At 46.4% G+C, this 19041-nt stretch overlaps 1 long non-coding RNA gene across 1 annotated transcript in view; it reads left to right on the plus strand.

Annotated features, from left to right (window-relative positions):
* Positions 1 to 2020: 2020 nt before the first annotated feature.
* Positions 2021 to 19041, plus strand: part of LOC110303984 — a 46895-nt gene continuing 29874 nt past the window's right edge. Inside the window, exon 1 of the long non-coding RNA XR_002378988.1 lies at positions 2021 to 2241. This is a non-coding gene — a long non-coding RNA (uncharacterized LOC110303984). The remainder of the gene's footprint in view (positions 2242 to 19041) is intronic.

The following is a 19041-nucleotide window of genomic DNA, read 5'->3' on the forward strand; positions in this document are numbered from 1 at the left end:
CCCCAAGCCCCCACCCCACGCCTCTCGGCCCCCAAACCCCCACCCCACGCCTCCAACCCTAAGCCCCCACCCCACGCTCCCACCCCCACGCTTTTGCTCCGGGGGCTGCTCCGTGTGCCTCTTCTCTACGGAGGGGAGTCTCAGTACAAAGTGTAACACCTAAGATTTGGCAAACTGTGGAGTCTAATTGAGAAAATTAGAACCAGAAGACAGAGTGGCTTCCCAGGTTTTGTTCAGACTGCGAATGAGATGCCCAAAGATGTCTTTTTTTCTCTCTCTCTCCTTTTTACGTTCAGCTGTCTCTGTCTTTTAACGTCAGTGCCAGCCAATGCTGAAGGTAACAAGAGGCCGCTGTAATATCTCACCCAGTTAATTTCCACACTCAGATTCGGGAGGATGGCTCGAAATGACGACTTCTTCGAGGCTTTTTAATGACAAAGCATATTTAGACAGGCTAAATTTGGCCAAATAAATAAATGTAAGTTCAGAGCCTTCAATTTACCAAAGCACATTTCAAAAGCAAGAGGAGACATGAAAGGCAACAGCCCTACCCAGACCCTAACAGTTTCCAAGGAAAGTTCCTGTAATCTTGAAGAATAATAAAAGCTCACGGATATATTTGGAAGTTTTGAATGGTGGAACTGTTTCTGAGAGCATTTTTTCAACATCCCAAGTGAAAAATGAGAACAAGGCCTAAATTGTTTGGTAAAGAGCAAAGAACCCTTTGGTTTGAGAAAAGGAGAGAGAGAGAGAGAGAGACCAAAAACCAAAATCCTTCACAGGGCTGGCTGGCACTTCCCAGAAAATATGTATAAAGGCAGTTTGTGCCAGAAACACACACACATCTCAAACAAAGAGTATATCTTATAATTGTCTTCATTGTTGTGTTTGTTTGTTTGAGGCTGAGGCAGATAGTCCAGGCTAGCCCCTAACTCAGCTGTGTAGCCAAGAACAACCTTGAACTCCTGCTCCGTAATGCTGGGATTAACACCAAGGCTACCGTGTTATCCTATTTTTACATCAACTTCATGCCATATTGAATGGTCTGAATTTTCTTTTTGACTTTTAGGTGCTGGTGTCTTGGGCTTGGCTGAGTTGAGCCTGCCAGGTGCAGGAGACGAATCAAACCCTTTCCTCCTGACTCCGAGGTCCAAGTCACTCAAATGTGCAGTGGGAGAAACGCTGGGGGTCTGAGCCTAGGGGGACAAAATGGCTGAGAGAGGATGTAAAGTTGCTTTTGGATGGAAGGTGGAATGAAGTTTCTAGAGACGTTTCTAGACAGAGGAGAAGATTTGGGAAATAACAGAGAAATAACAATGAACGAGACAGGAGTGTGTGTGAATAGACTTGGGAGACCCCAGCACCTCTGGCATTGTCTCTATTCCTGAGTTCTTGCACGCTGGGTTGGGGGGACAATGACACTAGGAACTGTCCACAGCTCTCTTGAGTTTCTCAAAAGCCTTTCCTGCTCACGGCTGGGTTCTGTGCTCCAAGCAGGAGGAATCACGTGACTACCCTCCATCCTCCACCGCAGCTGCCCTCTGCATCCCAGACACAGGGTTCCTAGTCAGCTCCCTCCCCTGGACTGAAGTCTGCCCTAAACTCAGAGTCCTTGAAGGCTTGGGGTTGAGAGGCCAGAGTCCCATTCTGCTGCTCTGGGATCAGATGGTGCTATGGGGTTTCCCAAGGATAAGGGGGCTGTTTATACCGCGTTCTGACGTCAGATGGGCAGGGGAGAGTTGCGGAATGACTTCAGCATGCTTCAGCTGTTGAGCTTTACGTTCGGCGGCACCATCATAATTCCTTATCACAAAACAGAAATGTTTCCCACTGTGGCCCCTGGCTCTTACCACTTTGTCTCTCGCCAGCACCGCCATCTTGGTGGAGCTCTGTGGGGCCTCTCCCGTCCTTTTCAGTCACACTTGAAATGGACTTCTTCACTCTTCCATTCTTCCACCATCCAGGCTGCAAACCTCACCCGAGCCCTTTATTCTAGAACCTTAGCACCGTAACAAGGCTGCCCAGTAAAGCAGAGGCTCTGTAAGAGACTCATGGCAGCCCTTCCCCCCCATACCTCTAACCAATGACCTCAGGGGCCTCGGGGACTGCAAAAGATGCACCATATAACTCGCGTTGGATCCTGTTCCATCCCTTTCAAAAACTAGGGAGAGAAAGACCTCCCCAAGTAAGGATTCTGTCACAATGTGGCTCGTTTCAAAAGAACCTGCACCATGCCCAGAAGTGAGTATTTCTTGTATTTGTGCCAACACAACCAGTTACATGTGCTATGTGTGAGGCTCTGAACTGATCAACTCATCAGCAGTGTGATGTGCTTCATCCGTGGCACTCTGTACTCACTGGGTGTCAGTGACACTTGATACCATAGTAGCCTGTCTCTCTCCTTCCTGTAAGAACAGGCAAGCTGCAGGGGCTTGACTCACCCAGCTACCTACATACCACAGACACACACAGACACATACACACACAGACACACACACACACACACACACTGCTGCGGGGAAAATGTCTCGAGAAGAGTAGATGACTGATAGAGAATTTGTGCATTCAAATGTTTGTTGAGCTCTGGTTAATTGCCCAAGTCTGCCTCAAACCATGAAGAGAGATAAATAAGGCCCAGCCCTTGCATTCCAGAAAGGTTATAGACTCAGAGCGGACAGGGTCTGACCTAAGACCTCAACACAGGAGGAAGCAAACAGATGAAACAAGGAGTGAGCCTGGCAAAACTGTGCTCTCACTGTAGGGTGAAGCTACTCATATTACCTGGGACTGAGGACTGGGACTTAGTGATGCCATTTACTTCCTCCAAAGGGCAAAGAGAGCTGGTACCTGAGTTCCCAGCAGAAACACAGTGTGCCCAGACACCAGCCCTTTCTTCTTCTACCCCACCTCTGCGGCGATGACAACTAGATCTCACCCCAACAGTTTTCCTCAGAATCATATGGACACTCCACTGTCCTAGGGATAAGTATTCTGGAAAGAAAAAGGTAGAAAGAGGTCCATTTGTATTTTGTTTTGTTTTGTTTTGTTTTTTAAAAGGTAGAGTCTAATTTTTTTGGAATTTGCCCAAACTTAAATACACAATACACACACAGACACACACAGACAGACACACACACAGACACACACATAGACACCCATACACACAGATAGGCACACACACACACACACACACACACACACACACGAGTGCACGCGCACACACACTATTCGTCTATCCTCCATCTACCCACCCAACCACTTCAATACCCACCCTGGCACACACCAGCCCAGCAGCTCATGATCCATCCACACATCTGTTACCAGTGGAAACCAAAATAAGAAAACAGAGGCTCAGTATATTATGGCATGGGGTGGAAGGCTTCCTGCTTGAATGCAAAATGCCAACCAAGAAGAAACACATGCCTCCTACCCCCAGCACATCCCTCCCTGCCCTTCTTACAAAAGCCCCCAGTTCCATGAGAAAACATAACAAACCACATTACATAGGAAGGCCACGTCTAATTGGGTTTTGAGGAAGTGCAGGCAGTCCTGTGCTGGTCTGCCTGACCCCAACACCCACTCGATACATTCTAATTATAGAGAAAAGACGTGGAGCCTGACCCAGGAGCTGTTTCCATTTGCCATGAAAGGCATATTTCTCCATAAACAACTGAGGGCAGGCTTGGAAAACAGGTTTACAGACCAGACTGTAGAACTTGGGCAGGACAGTTCTCTGGAAATGTCCACCATCCACCAAGAGGCCGGAAATATGGGGGTAAATGTGTATTCTGGCTTCTTTCAAGCAAAATGATTTAATTTTAAGAGTTTCAATTCATAAAACAGTCTAGCTAATTTTCCAAGGGGGGAAAATGGGCGTACTTTGTTTGCTCTTCATTCTTCAAAGAATATTCAGGCCATGGAAAGAATTTACAATTTCCTTAAAGGTCTTAAAGGGGACAGTTACCTTGGAAGGGACTAGAGAATGGGGGAGGGGCAGGTTTAACATGAATTAAATAAAGGCTTTTCTTTTTAATATAAACTCTCTAGGACTTAGATTAGACACTAGAGGCAGGCCTGGCAGTAGAAGCCTGTAATTCAGCATTCCAGATACAGAAATAGGAGGATCACTGAAGTTCAAGTTCAGCTTGGTCAGCATAGCAAGTTTCAGGCCAGCCAGCATTACATAGTGAAAAACAGGGGCATGGGTCCTGGAGAGATGGCCCAGTGGTTAAGAGCACTGGCTGCTTTTCCAGAGGAGGTGGGTTCAATTCCCAGCACCCACTTGGTGGCTCACAGCACTCTGTAACTCCTTTCCAAGGGGTCTAACGCCCTCTTCCAGACTTTGAGCACTGCATGCGCATGGTGCACACACATACATGCAGGCAAAGGACAAAGATATTTAAAGGAAAATAAGTAAATCTTTCCTAACACTTAGATGTTAGCTTAAGCTTCTATATTCACAAGTTAAAAAATAAAAAGGGGAGCTGAAGAGATGGCTCAGAGAGTAAGAACTGCTTACTGCTCTTCTGAAGGTCCCAAGTTCAAATCCCAGCAACCACATGGTGGCTCACAACCATCTGTAATGGGATCTGATGCTCTCTTCTGGTGTGTCTGAAGACACCTACAGTGTACTTATTTATAATAATAAATAAATCTTTGAGCCGGAGCTATCAGGTACTGAGCGAGCAGAGTTGACCGGAGCGAGCAGAGGTCCTAAAATTTAATTCTCAGCAATCACATGAAGGCTCACAATTATCTATACAGTTATAGTGTTCTCATATACATAAAATAAATAAATCAATAAATAAATCTTAAAAAAGAAGTTGGTGTGGTGGCTCGTGCCTTTAATCCCCAGAGCTTGGACCAGAGGCAGGCAGAGCTTTGTGAGTTTGAGGCCAGCCTGGTCTACAAAGCGAATTCCAGGACAGTTAGGGCTCTGTTACACAGAGAAACTCAGTCTTGAAGAACAAACCAACCAACCAACCAACCAAAAACCAAAGGAAAGAAAAAAGCAAAAGCCCTTCTACATATACCCATTTCTTCCAGTTTGGGAAGCAAAGTCTTCAACGGGGTACAATTCAGGTCCATAGTTACATAGATTGTAGAACTAGGAACTATAGGGTTTAAAAAGTGTATTAACATGTATTTTATTAGTGCTCTGTCTGGCCATCCTAGGCTGGCACATGTGGCTATGCCTTTGTGTAGGCACTAGGGATTTGAACTCATGTCCTCTTGCTTTGGAAGCAAGTGCTCATACCCACTGAGCCATCTCCCCCAAACAGTAGTTGTAGGTTTTTAAAGAAAAGAATGCCCATATCTTCATTTGTGAAGTTGGCATTTTCAGACCTATATGGTGGTCCTCTTTGCCCAGATTATATGCTGAATCCTTGTATTGCATATATATATATATAATCAGATTCCAGTATTACCCTGTAAGTATCATTGTATAAACCTAAAAGGCAGGAAACATTCTTTTTATTCTTTCTTTTTTATTGAATATCTTCTTTATTTACATTTCAAATGTTATCCCCTTTCCCGGTCCACTCCCCTCCCTGAAACCCCCTATCCCATCTTTCCTCCCACTGCTTCTATGAGGGTTCCTCCACCCATTCACCCACTCCTACCTCCCCACCCTTGATTCCCTACACTGGGGCATCTATTGAGCCTTCATAGGACCAAGGACCTCTCCTCCCATTGATGCCTGACAAGGCCATCCTCTGCTATATATGCAGCTGGAGTCATGTGTACTCCTTTGTCAATGGCTTAGTCCCTGGGAGCTCTGGGGGGGTCTGGTTGGTTAATATTGTTCTTCCTATGGGGTTGCAAACCCCTTCAACTCCTTCAGTTCTTTCTCTAACTCCTCTATTGTGACCCCACACTCAGTCCAATGGTTGGCTGTGAGCATCCACCTCTGTATTTGTAAGGCTCTGTCAGGGCCTCTCAGGAGACAGCCATATCAGGCTCCTTTCAGCAAGCACTTCTTGGCATCCACAATAGTGTCTGGGTTTGGTAACTGTATATGGGATGAATCCCCAGGTGGGACAGTCTCTGCATGGCCTTTCCTTCAGTCTCTGCTCTACACTTTATCTCCATATTTGCTCCTGTGAGTATTTTGTTCTCCTTCTAAGAAGGACTGAAGCACCCACACTTTGGTCTTCCTTCTTGAGCTTCATGTGGTCTGTGAATTATAGCTTGGTTATTTGGAGCTTTGGGGCTAATATCTACTTGTCAGTGAGTGCATACCATGTGTGTTCTTTTGTGATTAGGTTACCTCACTCAGGATGATATTTTCTAATTCTATATATTTGCCTAAGAATTTCATGAATTCATCATTTTTAATAGCTAAGTAGTACTCCATTGTATAAATACACCATATTTTCTGTATCCATTCCTCTGTTGAGGGACATCTGGGTTTTTTCCAGCTTCTGGCTATTATAAATATGGCTGCTATGAACATAGTGGAGCATGTGTCCTTATTACATGTTAAGGTATCTTCTGGGTTTATGCCCAGGAGTGGTATAGCTGGGTCCTCAGGTATTACTATATCCAATTTTCTGAGGGACTGCCAAACTGATTTCCAGAGTGGTTGTACCAGCTTGCAATCCCACCAACAATGGAGGAGTGTTCCTCTTTCTCCACATCCTCACCAGCATCTGCTGTCACTTGAGTTTTTGATCTTAGCCATTCTGACTGGTGTGAGGTGGAATCTCAGGGTTGTTTTGATTTGCATTTCCCTGATGACTAAGGATGTTGAACATTTCTTTAGGTGCTTCTTGGCCATTCAATATTCCTCAGTTGAAAATTCTTTGTTTAGCTATGCACCCCATTTTTAATAGAGCTATTTGATCCTCAGGAGTCTAACTTCTTGAGTTCTTTGTATATATTGGATATTAGCCCTCTATCGGATGTAGGATTGGTAAAGATCTTTTCCTAATCAGTTGGTTGCCTTTTTGTCCTATTGACAGTGGCAGGATACATTCTTTTTTTTTTTTTTTTTTAAGATTTATTTATTATATGTAAGTACACTGTAGCTGTCTTCAGACACTCCAGAAGAGGGCGCCAGATCTCGTTGCGGATGGTTGTGAGCCACCATGTGGTTGCTGGGATTTGAACTCTGGACCTTCGGAAGAGCAGTCGGGTGCTCTTACCCACTGAGCCATCTCACCAGCCCGGCAGGATACATTCTTGATATTTCTTTAACAGACCCTGCCTATTCAGTCTCCCATGCCTAGCTCCACCTCTATCACGTGTCCGCACAATGGACCACAGGCACCTGGCCTGCTTAGCCTTCCATTCTAGCGATACTACTACAATCAAGAGCAGTTTTCTTTCCTCATGACCTGACCATTCCTGGGCAAGGCATGGTCTATCCAAGAAGGAGCTCCCTCCTACACCCCTCACAACATACAGAGAAGCAACCTGTTCCCTTTTCATTTAAAAGACTTCCTGCCAGTCCCCCTGGGAGAACTGATGGTGGTTGACCAAAGGCACAAGAACAAGGAAGGTATAAATGTTCTTGGACAACACCCCAGATCCCCAGGCACGCACCTGCTCAGAGTCTGGCTTCTTCCTCCTTCTATGACCTCAAGTGGCTCCTTTCAGCAAGCACTGGATGTGGGACACCCTTTGGTGACTGTACATTTTATTTGGTCTGCAGTGGAGGAGTTGGTCTCAGAATTCTCAGCTACCATCTCAGCCATCTCTGGGACACATAGATGTCACCTCCCACGCCCATCCAGGGTGTGCAGCAGACTCAATTCACAGATCGCAGAAGCTATGCCCCATTGAGCCTCCTCAACATTTTCCTTAGCTTCAGGAATATGAGGATAATTATAAATAATTAAATCATGAGATGGATTTATTTACTGTATTACTAGGTCATTTATCTTGGTGGCTTATGGGAGATGCACACAGCAACCAACTAGAAGTCTCCCATGGAGGGCTCAGCCAACAGAGAGGCATTTGAGGCACTTTTCCCAGCTGCCCCACAGTGTCAGGACTAAACTCAACAGGTCACCCTACTTGTGCATTCATTAGGGAGGGGCTGACTTGAAGAGCTGGAGCTAAACATGAAAGGTAGGGTCAACGTGATGTAGATGGAAGAGTTTGATTACATTGATAGAGTCAGGGTGAGGGTGAACTGCCTATGGAATTCTCTTCAGAGCAATGGGGACTGGAGACCTGATAATTCGGGTTCCTTGCAAATGAGCAATGGCTGTAAAGGGTCTCAGATGGCAAATTTTCTTCCAGAGCACACCCTCTGCTTGGCCAGTTTATGGGGTGCTTGAAGAGCAGTGTAGACAGCCAATTGTTTTGCTTGGTTAGTTTGATTTGGTTTTCATTTTAGCTTTTATAAATATTTTTAACTATTTATTTTTATGTTACATAAGTGTTTTGCCTGCATATATGTAATAAGGGTGATCTTCGTATGGAGTGTTCATGGTCTAGAAGAGGGTGTCAGAGTTCCCTGGTACAGGGGTTAGAGGCGAGCAACCATGTGGGTGCTGGGAGCGGAACCTCTCTACAAGAGCAGTAGTGCTCTTAACTGCTGAGCCGTCTCTCCGGCCCCTGACAATTTATTTTAACGAAGGCAAATGGCTAGGCTGTAGAATCTTGGGGAAGTTCAATAAGAGGCATCCTCAGACCTAGGTCTTGCTAGAATGAATGTGCTCTGACGCAGCTCACTTAGTTGTACCTTCTCGCTGTGGCATACACCACTTGATTGCATTGAATGGAACGGAGGCTGGATGGGGGCCAATCTTTGGGAGCATGGAAAGGCAGGCCTCCAGATGCACACGAGCTAGGGTTTCGAGAGGAAACCCTGCCTTTCTTTCCCAACTCTGGACTGCCCCTGGATGCCACAAAGTCACAGATCCAAAACACCACACTGAGCTGTTTAGTGGAAATGAACTCACAATTTAAGATGAGAGCCAGAGATGAAGGCGAATGAATCATGCATCAGTTTCTCCAGCTGTCTCTCAAGTCTGTGCCTCAGGGTGTGGCCGACATTTCCAGCATCTGTCCGGTGAGCGTGACTCAGTCTCCCAGGGCTGGTCACCTAGATGATGTGGCGCCTCCTTGAAGATGTGTTGGTATCTGCTGTGGTTTGGATCTGAAATTTTCTCCAAAGGCACATGGTTTTTAAAGGCTTGGTCCCTGGGCAGCACTGACGACAAGAGATCTGTACAACTGTTAGGCGGAAGGGCAGGTCATTGGGGCTATGCCTTAAAGGGGGATAGTGGATTTCTCTCTTTCCATCTCCTTGGTCATGAGCTGCCTCAACACAGGTCCACAGAATCAGGGCTAATCAATTGTGACTTGGAACCCCCAAAACTCGGAGCCAAAATGAACCAACCTTTTATGCTTTATAAGACGGTTCACCTAGGCTGTTTGTTATAGTAGCACAAAGCTAGTACAGTACCAAACTGTCTTTGATAAGCCAGATTCTGCCTTGTTTATATCATGAATTTAAGTTAAAAGTCAACACACCCACACCCAAAATTGAAATGTTCTAGATTTTAATACATCCTATAGTTATTGAAGACAGTTCAGAGTTCTCAGTGCCCACAATCTCCTAACTTAACCGTACTGATTAAAGATTAATCCCAGGTCTCTTGTGCACATTACCATCTGAGAATGGCTCTTTGGACCACCATTCTCTGTACCACTGATCCAGATCTTTGTGTAGCTGAAACCATTGTCCACTAAGATTGTCGTAAGGCAGCTTGCATGTTTCTGTTGGGGTAGCTCACACTGGAGAATAAATGAAACCTCCTTCCTGAAGGTAACACCGTGAGGGCTGAAGTTATGTTTGCATTTTAATTATTGTGCTTGAGAGATCTGTCATGCCTCTAACCTGTAAGTCTCACATGCCCAAGGACAGAGAACTTTCTGGAATGCTGGGGCCTGTTGTTCATGGAAGATAGCAAGCCACGCATTTTCACTTTTATAAGCAAGGCTGTTTGCCCTGTGCTTGGTCACGTAGTAGATGGGAGGTATGTAGGCAGAAGTTCATCAGGATGTACGCTTGCCCCTGACGATGGGAAGGCAGAAAGTACGAGGCCTTCTGAGTTTTGCCTTTATGAGCACCTGACTAACGTAATTGTCAGCCATTCTCTGGGAATCCTAGGCATGTATCTAGCCAGTGTCCGCCATCCTGCCCAGGAGATAGTAAAGCTTGCTTCAGGTTTGTCTCAAAAGTTGTGCTCTTATTCTCACCCGGGGCCTCTTGACGTGGTGGTAACGTTTCTCCTGGGTTTTGTTGTTGTTGTTTCCATGTTTGTTTTCTGAGACAGGATTTCTCCGTATAACAGCTCCTGCTGTCCTAGAACTTGCTTTTTAGACCAGGCTAACCTCAAACTTAGAGATCCATGTGCCTTTACATCCAAGTGCTGGTATGAAAGGCATGTGCCACCCTGCCTGGCAATGCTCCTCCTTTTAACACAATGCTTTTAATTTCAGGCCAAATATATTTTCTTTGAATTCATTATGTCCTAAGGCCTCGGTTTCTGCTATCAGGAAATGGGGAACTTCTAGGTTCAAGCTGCCTGACGAAGCTACCCGATTAACACATCCTATGACTAATGGAGACCTAGCCTTTCTCATCTACCTGTCCCCACCCCTTCAGGGTTTCTGCAGTGACTCAGTCGCTCCATTTCTCCTTGTCTGACAACACACACCCTTCCCTACCCACCAGGGATCTTTTAGAATTACCATTTCTGATGGGCTCAAAATAGATACGGTGGGGGGAGGAGGGAATTCTCTATAGAAAGGAGTCCTCTCAGAATGTCCTTAAACAAGAATACTTTGGAAGCCAGGTATGGTGTCAAAAATCTGTAATTTTGCACCCGGGGAACTTGTGTTCAAAGTCAGTATAAGCTACATAGTGAAACTCTCCCTCAGACCCCAAATTAAAAAGATAAAGAAGAAAACAACCCACAGCCTTCATCTGGAAGCCTCCAAGGGCGCCTTGAGCTAGTCGAAGGTACTCACGCCCCCCCCCCCCCCCCCCCCCCCGCACTGAGCCCTCCATCCGGCCGACCGGGTGAGACGCCTGAGCAGTGCTGTCCGTCTTCCCATGCTGAGTTCCAGGCTCTCCCAGCTGCCTTGCTCTCTGGCAAGTGAACCTGAAGCCTCCACACATTCCCCCTGAATGCATTCCCCCTCTGTATATGAGAGGAAGGGTGGGACAGAGCCAGGCATGGCGATAAACACGTGTAATCCCAGCTCCGGAGGCAGAGGCAAGTGGATCTCTGTGAGTTTGAGGCCAGCCGAGGATGCATAGTGAGACCCTATCTCTGAAGCAAAACAGACAAAAAAAAAGGAGAGAATTCTGATCCCAGGAAGTGACTCTTGGACCTGCCACTGACTGTGTCCGTGTGGCAGGAAGAAGGGTCTGGCCACTGTCTCTGGTTTCATTTCCTTGTCTCTCACAGAAGGGCTGACACAGAAGCCCTCCTAGGTCCTGTCCAGCTCCAAGAAAATGGAATCGATCCTCCCTGGGGAGCCCTGGAATGTGGCCTTGGGAACCCAGCGGCTTGCTGCTGGCCTGTGAACTGGACAGGAGGGGCAGCTGAGAGGGAAGGTGAAGCTGGAAGGGAGAGCCAGGCAGAGGGAGTGGCAAGGAATCTGTCCATCCTCACAGTACGGACTTGTTTGTGGTACTTCCTTTCCAAGCAGGAAGCTGATGCTTGGAAGCTTAGCTTGCTCTCTGTGGCTGTGATAAACACCATGACTGAGGCAAGAGAGAGGGAAAGGGCTTATTTCACTTTACCATTCCCAGCCTATCAGGGAGGCGAGAAAGAGCAGGTGCTCAGGGAGCCTGGAGGCAGGAACCAACGCTACGACCGTGAAGGAATAACACTGTGAAGGAACACTGTTTTGCTTCTCATGGCTTTTAAAATAATTTTTTCCTTTTTTTTTTCTTTAAGATTCATTATGTATATAGCATTCTGCCTGCATGCATTCCTACAGGCCAGAAGAGGGCACCAGATCTCACTACAGATGGTTGTGAGCCACCATGTGGTTGCTGGGAATTAACTCAGGACCTCTAGAAGAGCAGCCAGTTGTCTTTTTAGTTGTTTGTTTGGTTGGTTTTTTATTTTTTCGAGACAGGATTTCTCTGTGTAGCCCTGGCTGTCCTGGAACTCACTCTGTAGACCAGGCTGGCCTCAAACTCAGAAATCTGCCTACCTCTGCCTCCCAAGTACTGAGATTAAAGGCGTAGGCCACCACTGCCCAGGTTTTTTGTTTGTTTGTTTGTTTGTTTGTTTGTATCTGAGCTTGCAGCCAGTGCTCTTAACTGCTGTCGTATACAATCCAGGACTGCCTGCCCGAGGGGGGACATGGTATAGAATGGATTTGATCCTCCCACAGAAATTACTGATCAAAAAAAAAAAAACCAAAACAAAACAAAACAAAAAACCCAAGGGTCACCTACAGTCCAATCTGATGGACACTTTTCTCAGACAAGGTTTTTTCTTCTTCCCTTGACTCTAGCTCGTGTGACTGGACAAAGCTCATCAGGACAGAAGCTAACTGTTCGCTATAAACCCATGCAAGGCTAGAAGGGCAGGGCAGAGCCTTCACACAGGCCACTAAGGCCCCCGCTTCTGTTCCAGGACTACTCAGGCCCTCGGAGGCCATGAGATATAAATCCCTGGACAGGGGCCATCACAGAGAGCTCCAGTGTAGCTTCAGCTGGTCACAGAGCCCTTCACAGCCACATGGGAACCAACAACCGCCCTTTCTGTCTTCGGTTTTTTCCCTCTTCCCTTGCTCTCTCCTTTCTTTCCTTTTTCATCTCATTTTTACCGCTCAGTTTTACTTTTGAAAGAACTCATGGTACTTAGGAGTTGAGGAAAGAGGTGTGTTACTCACCCCTTACTACTTACTCCATAACGGGTGCTGTAGTTCCCATCTTTGGGATTCCAATCTGCCATGTGGTGGGGGTAGTTTTAAAAGCTGCCGCCTCTGCCTGGGGTCAGACTCACTACCAACCTCTCTAGGCTTCCCTTTTGCTTTTTTAGCGCCGGGAGGTGACCAGCTCCCACCCGAGACCCTTGCACATGCACAGTTGATTCCTTTACAATTCATCGTTTTGGCACAATTGCTGGGCGTTACTATCTCCCACCTGGAAAAGTGTGCCTTTACCAATTTATTATCTCCATCTCTCCACTTACCCTAAACTTGTGGCTAGTCCCACCTAACGCCTGCCAAACATCCTTGGCCATCTGTCAGTACCAGGAAGCCCCAGAAGTCCCGCCTGTACCTTCTGCCCAGTAATTGGCCCAAGGCTTTCTTTACTGACAAATCAAGAACCAATTAGGGAATGGGACGTTAGCATCAGGACCTCCCCTTACAGAGATGTATATTTATCTGGACTTTAAAGGGGACAACATAATTAAAGCAATAATTTTTTTCTCCCACTCCCCCTTTTTAAATTCAGGATCTCACTATGTATCCTAGGCTAACTTCTAATTTGTGTCAATGCAAAAATCACTTTTTTGGGTTTTTGTTGTTGTTGTTGTTGTTTTTGGTTTTTCGAGGCAGGGTTTTTCTGTGTAGCCCTGGCTGTCCTGGAACTCACTTTGTAAGACCAGGCTGGCCGAGACACAGAAATCCACCTGCCTCTGTCTCCCGAGTGCTCGGATTAAAGGCGTGCTCCACCACGCCCGGCTAAAAATCACTTTTAAAGAGTAGATTTACCGTGTTTGTTTTGGAGGGATGGTGTTGGGAATTGGTTCTAACGCTTTGTCTTATTTTGGCTCCCAAAAGCTGTGCTTCCAGACTTGAGGGTCCCTGCTCTCAGTTGGCTTCAATTGAGAGTAAAGAATTGCTGTACAACCATTGGCTGGGCAGGGAGGTGGGGCAGGGCTTTTAGATTGCCTGGGCAAGTGACAGAGAGAGGGGAAGCGGAGAAAAATCGCCTTGGCCTTGACTCCAGGCAGAGGGATCAGATTTAAGAGCTGCAGAGGAGAAAGCATCCTACAATGTAGGTGGACAGGGAACACAGCCCTGTGGGGGCGCTGCCCCCAAGGCAGCAAAGAGAAAATAGCGATTCCGAAGGTATTAAGCCAGGAATACCGAAGGGAAGTGTATGCCCGTGGGGAGGTTTAGAAGTGCGCAACCATGGAGCTAGTCAAGGCATATCAAGATTAGCTGGTGTGTGTGTGTGTGTCTGTGTGTGTGTGTGTGTGTGTCTCTGTGTGTGTGTGTGTGTGTGTGTCTGTGTGTCTGTGTGTGTGTTTCATTCTCGAATCCAGAGAGCTCTTGGGCAGATGAAGCGTGTACAATCCACCAGGAACCAAAGCGGTTTAACTAACTCACCATTACAGCATGGTGTGTGAGTGTGTGTGTTGGGGGGTTGGTTCTTGTTTGTGCCACAGTGTGTATAGAGAGGTCAGAGTACTCTGGGAGGGTCAGGCAGCTCAACTCCTTGAGGTGGTGGCCTGACATAGCTCCTTGCTCTAGGTGGTAGGTGGAACTTTGCTCTTGCTGGCCACAGGCGTGGTCCAGAGGCCACTCATCCAACTTTATTCTTGGATTATCATTGCTGAAACCACAGGCCTGCACAGACCTATCCAGAAGTGATGGCACAGGATACAAGGTCATGGACCTCAGAAGTGATGGCGTGGGATACAAGATCACAGACCATCTCATCAGTTCCTTGTCTAAAAAAAAAAAAAAATGGAAACAATAGCTGGGAGTGATAGGGCATGCCTTTGAACCTAGCGTCTAAGAGACAGATGCTGGAGGACCTCTGCGAAGTTGAGGCCAGCCTGGGCTACATAGGGAGTACCAGGATAGCCTGAGCTACATAGGGAGACCCTGTCTCAGAAAAGAAAAAAAAAAAATGAAGGATAAGAAATACCTGAGGAAAGGGGAGAATTTCCTTCCAGAATCAGGCAGATGCCTCACCAAGCAGGCTGAGTTGTGCTCTAGTCCCTGGAGGTGACTGTGGTATTTTCCGTATCTGGATGCCTGAAAGATGCCAGCCAACCAGAGGAACAGGTTCCTCTTCTGAGTCCATCCTTGACCTCATCTCCCCCCACCCCCCCACCCCCCCGAGAATGGGCTCAAATGTGGCCCAAACAGAAGAGAATCTGGAGGACAGAGGAGACACAGGGTTCTTCCCTCAGGCGCAGTGACTAGGGCAGGACGGAACGGTAGGCCCCAGTGACAGCTTCCACTGCCTAGAAGATGGCGTGAGCCTGTCAGGGAGGTGTCCCTCGGGGCAGGGCCCCCACACACCCTCCCTAGGCCTGAAGTGTGGGCGTAATACTCGGGAGTCCTAAGAAAGCCATTGTTAAGACTCGTGGATCTGGCCTGTCCAGATTTCGTCTCTAAGGTGGCTCTGGGCACCTGTCTACCCAGTTCAAGCCTCCAAGATAGGTCATGCGGGCTTGGCTTCTTTCCCTGCCTGACTCAGGGCCTGCTAACTGACAATGAGCCTCAGCTCCCCTCCCACTAATGAGAGGATTCCTTTGATTTAGTAAGGGCACTCCTGAAGTCTGCCTTTTGTCAGCCCTCCAGAGTGGAAATTCTCTAATGAGCAGAGAGCCACGCCTTCCCCTCAGAATCGGTAGACACTATGGGGGGTGGCCAGCCCATAGCTAAGAGGCCCAGGGTAGCTTGGGAGACCCATTCATCTCCTGGGCTGGCCTGGTCAGTCCTCCTCAGCTCTTCCCAAAGCCTATATTACACCTCCACACAACACCTGCCTAAACATCTGGAAGAGGATGCTGTGCTAGAGAAGAGGAGCAGAAGAATGGAAGATCACCTTGGTATTTAGAAAACAGGAAACCAAAAAGAATGGAGGAGCTCTGATACTATGCTCCACTCCAGTGACCTCACTCAGCCTGGTCTCTCACTTCTCACCAACAAAAGGGACTAGGAGTGTGATTCAGGGACAAAGTCCCTGCCTGGAATGGACAAGGCCCTGGGTTTTTTTCATGAGTGCACACACCCACATAAAGTCAGGGATGTGGTTCCCTTGCAGGTCAGTGGGAAAAGGAAGGATGCAAGAGAAGGTCCAGGGAGCTGGATGTGTTCCGTTTCCAGAGCATATCCAGGTGATTACACAGCAGTCTTCAACTCCCATGAACATTCTTTAAAGGCTAAGGATTTGGCGGAAGGCTTGGCTGCCAGGCAGGAGGCTAGGGCTTCAGACCCTTAGCAGCACATAAAACCGAGTGTGACCCTGGGAGGCGTGGGACATGCCCTTAATCCTAGCAGTTGGAAGAAAGAGGTGAAACACTGAGTTTGAAGCCATCCCGGTCTACATAATGAGTTCCAGGACAGCCGAGTCACATAGTGAGACAGTGTCTTGAAAAAGACAGAAAGAAACAAAGAAACAAAACGAAATGAAACAAAAACGTGGTGCCTGCGTGCCTGTAGTCCTGGCACTGAGGAAGCACAAGCAGGAGCAACAGAGGTACAAGGTTAATTTCAACTATACGGTGAGGTGGTGAGGTGAGTTCGAGGCCAGCCTGGAGCTTATGATAGGAGACCCTGTCTCAAGCAAACAAACAAACACACCATCTCTGAAGTCTAGGGATGTGGCTCAATGGCAGCACTCTTGCCTAGCACGCTCCAGACCCTGGATTCTGTCACTAACACAGTAAAACAATAACAGCAACAAAACCTTAACGACAGGCTATATATTTATGGTCATTGTACTTCCCTGAATGAACATGAAGCAAAAAGATTTTATATTTGGTGAAGCCGTTGGACTTGGTTACTTGTGTGACATATCTAAGAGATCTTTGTCTCTTCTGAGGTCATGAAACACTCTCCCGTCTTGCATTAGCCTTGGGTTTTTTGGTCGGGGGTGGGTCTTCCCTATGCTAGGCAAGCACCCGCCACTGAGCTCTGTCCTTAGTCCCTTGGTGGGAAGTGGGAGTCAATTTTCATTTTCTCCTTAATAGTTTCAATTGGTTTTTGTTGTTGTTGTTTTGGGTTTGGTTTGGTTTGGTTTGGTTTGGTTTGGTTTGGTTTGGTTTGGTGGGTTTTCTGAGACAGGGTTTCTCTGTGTAATAGCCCCTGGCTGTCCTAGACCAGGCGGGTCTCAAACTCATAGAGATCTGCCTGCTGCTGACTCCCAAGTGCTGGGATTAAAGGAGGGCACCACAATGCTCAGCTGTGTCAATTGTTGTGTTTCATTTGTTGAAGTTTCTTTTCCTCTATTGGATTACTTCAGTGCATTTATTTAACGTGTGTGTGTGTGTGTGTGTGTGTGTGTGTGTGTGTACATATGGATATGTTTCCTGTCATTGTGATGAAAGCAACTTAAAGCAGGAAAGCTCTATGTTAGCTTGTGGTTTGAAGGGATACGAGCCATCACAGTCAGAGAGCACGGTGACCAACTGGCTCCCTCTTTACAGTCAGCTGTAAAGAGGTGACCAGCTGGTCACCGTGCCCCTTCTTTATTCAGTCTGGGAGCTCCAGCCCACGAGCTAGCACTGTTCACATTTAGGTTCCCTTCTGAGTTAAAACTTTCTAGAAACATCCTCACAGATATTCCCAGAGGTGTGTCTCCTAGGTGACTCCTAATCCAGACCGGGATTAACCATCCAAGTACATCCAAAGTCTATCTCGTTCCATTGACTTTACACACCAACCTGTTACCAATCCTAAACTTTCTTGCTGACTGTAGCTTATAAGAGAGTCTTGAGGTCAGGTAGAAAAGATCCAAGGTGGATCTTTTGAAAATTAACTCATTTTATGTACTTCAAGTTTAACAAAAGACTGTCTTGGGATTTTAATTGACAATACAATGAATCTAAGGATAAATTCTGGGGAAATTATCACTTTATCAATACAAGGTACTATGTCTTCCATCAATGAACACAGTGTGGCTTTCTATTTGTGCAATGTTTAATTTTCTCAGCAATAACCTATAGTCTCAGTAGAGAAGATGTGGCTATCTTTCATTAGATTTGCACTTTTTTTTTTTTTAATGAGGCAAAGTCTCTCTATTCTGTAGCCCTGGCTGTCCTGGAACTCACTTTGTAGATCTACAAAGTGAGTTCCAGGACAGTGATAATTTCTAAAGAAACAGCATCTATAAATACAGAGTTTTATTTGTTGCTATTTAATCAAGCTGCTTTTTGTTTCCGTTTCTTGCCTGGTGTCAATGGCTAGGACTCCAGAATACTGCGGAGAAGAAAGGCAGGCATCCTAGTTTTATTCTTGGTTTTAGAGAGCATGCTGCCAACCATTCACCATTAAGTATGGCGTTTGATGTTAGTTTTTATAGGTGTTGCTTGTAAGTCTGAGGACATTGCCAGGTGGTGAGTGTTAACTGTGACTGAGCACCGGACCTGTCTGCTGCTTTTGTTGCTGCTCTGATTGAGATGGGCACGTGAGGTTCTCATCACCTCCTAAGGCGGATGTAATCCTCTGGAGGTGAAAGGCATCCTTGAGCCAGAGATTCTGTGTAAAGACGAAGTAAGATTTAGAACCAACACAAGCTTTGCAGTCTGTGGACCAGTTCTGCACTTTAGTGCACATGAGTTAACCACTTTGAGCCTTGGTCTATTGGGTGGAGAAATTAACACCTAACTTAAAAGGTTATAGTAAAGATTACATTAAAAAACACACAGGTGCACACACACATGCATGCATGCACACACACTTACTGTTTAGTACGTATAAACAATAGGCATTGCTGCATCTGATTGCAGAAGGGAAACTCTTCAGGCATTGGTCCTTGAGAATGAAACACTTCATCTGGTAATATGCCAACTGTGATGACAAAGACAAACATCTTCAGCCAGGGGCACAAGGACACACATAAGGACACACATAAGGACATACATAAAGACATACATAAGGACACACATAAGGACATACATAAAGACATACATAAGGACACACATAAGGACACACATAAGGACACACATAAGGACACACATAAGGACATACATAAGGACATACATAAGGACACACATAAGGACATACATAAGGACACACATAAGGACACACATAAGGACACACATAAAGACATACATAAGCACACACATAAGGACATACATAAGG

This window comes from Mus caroli, chromosome 10 (assembly GCF_900094665.2).
Source record: "Mus caroli chromosome 10, CAROLI_EIJ_v1.1, whole genome shotgun sequence".
Lineage (NCBI taxonomy): Eukaryota > Metazoa > Chordata > Mammalia > Rodentia > Muridae > Mus > Mus caroli.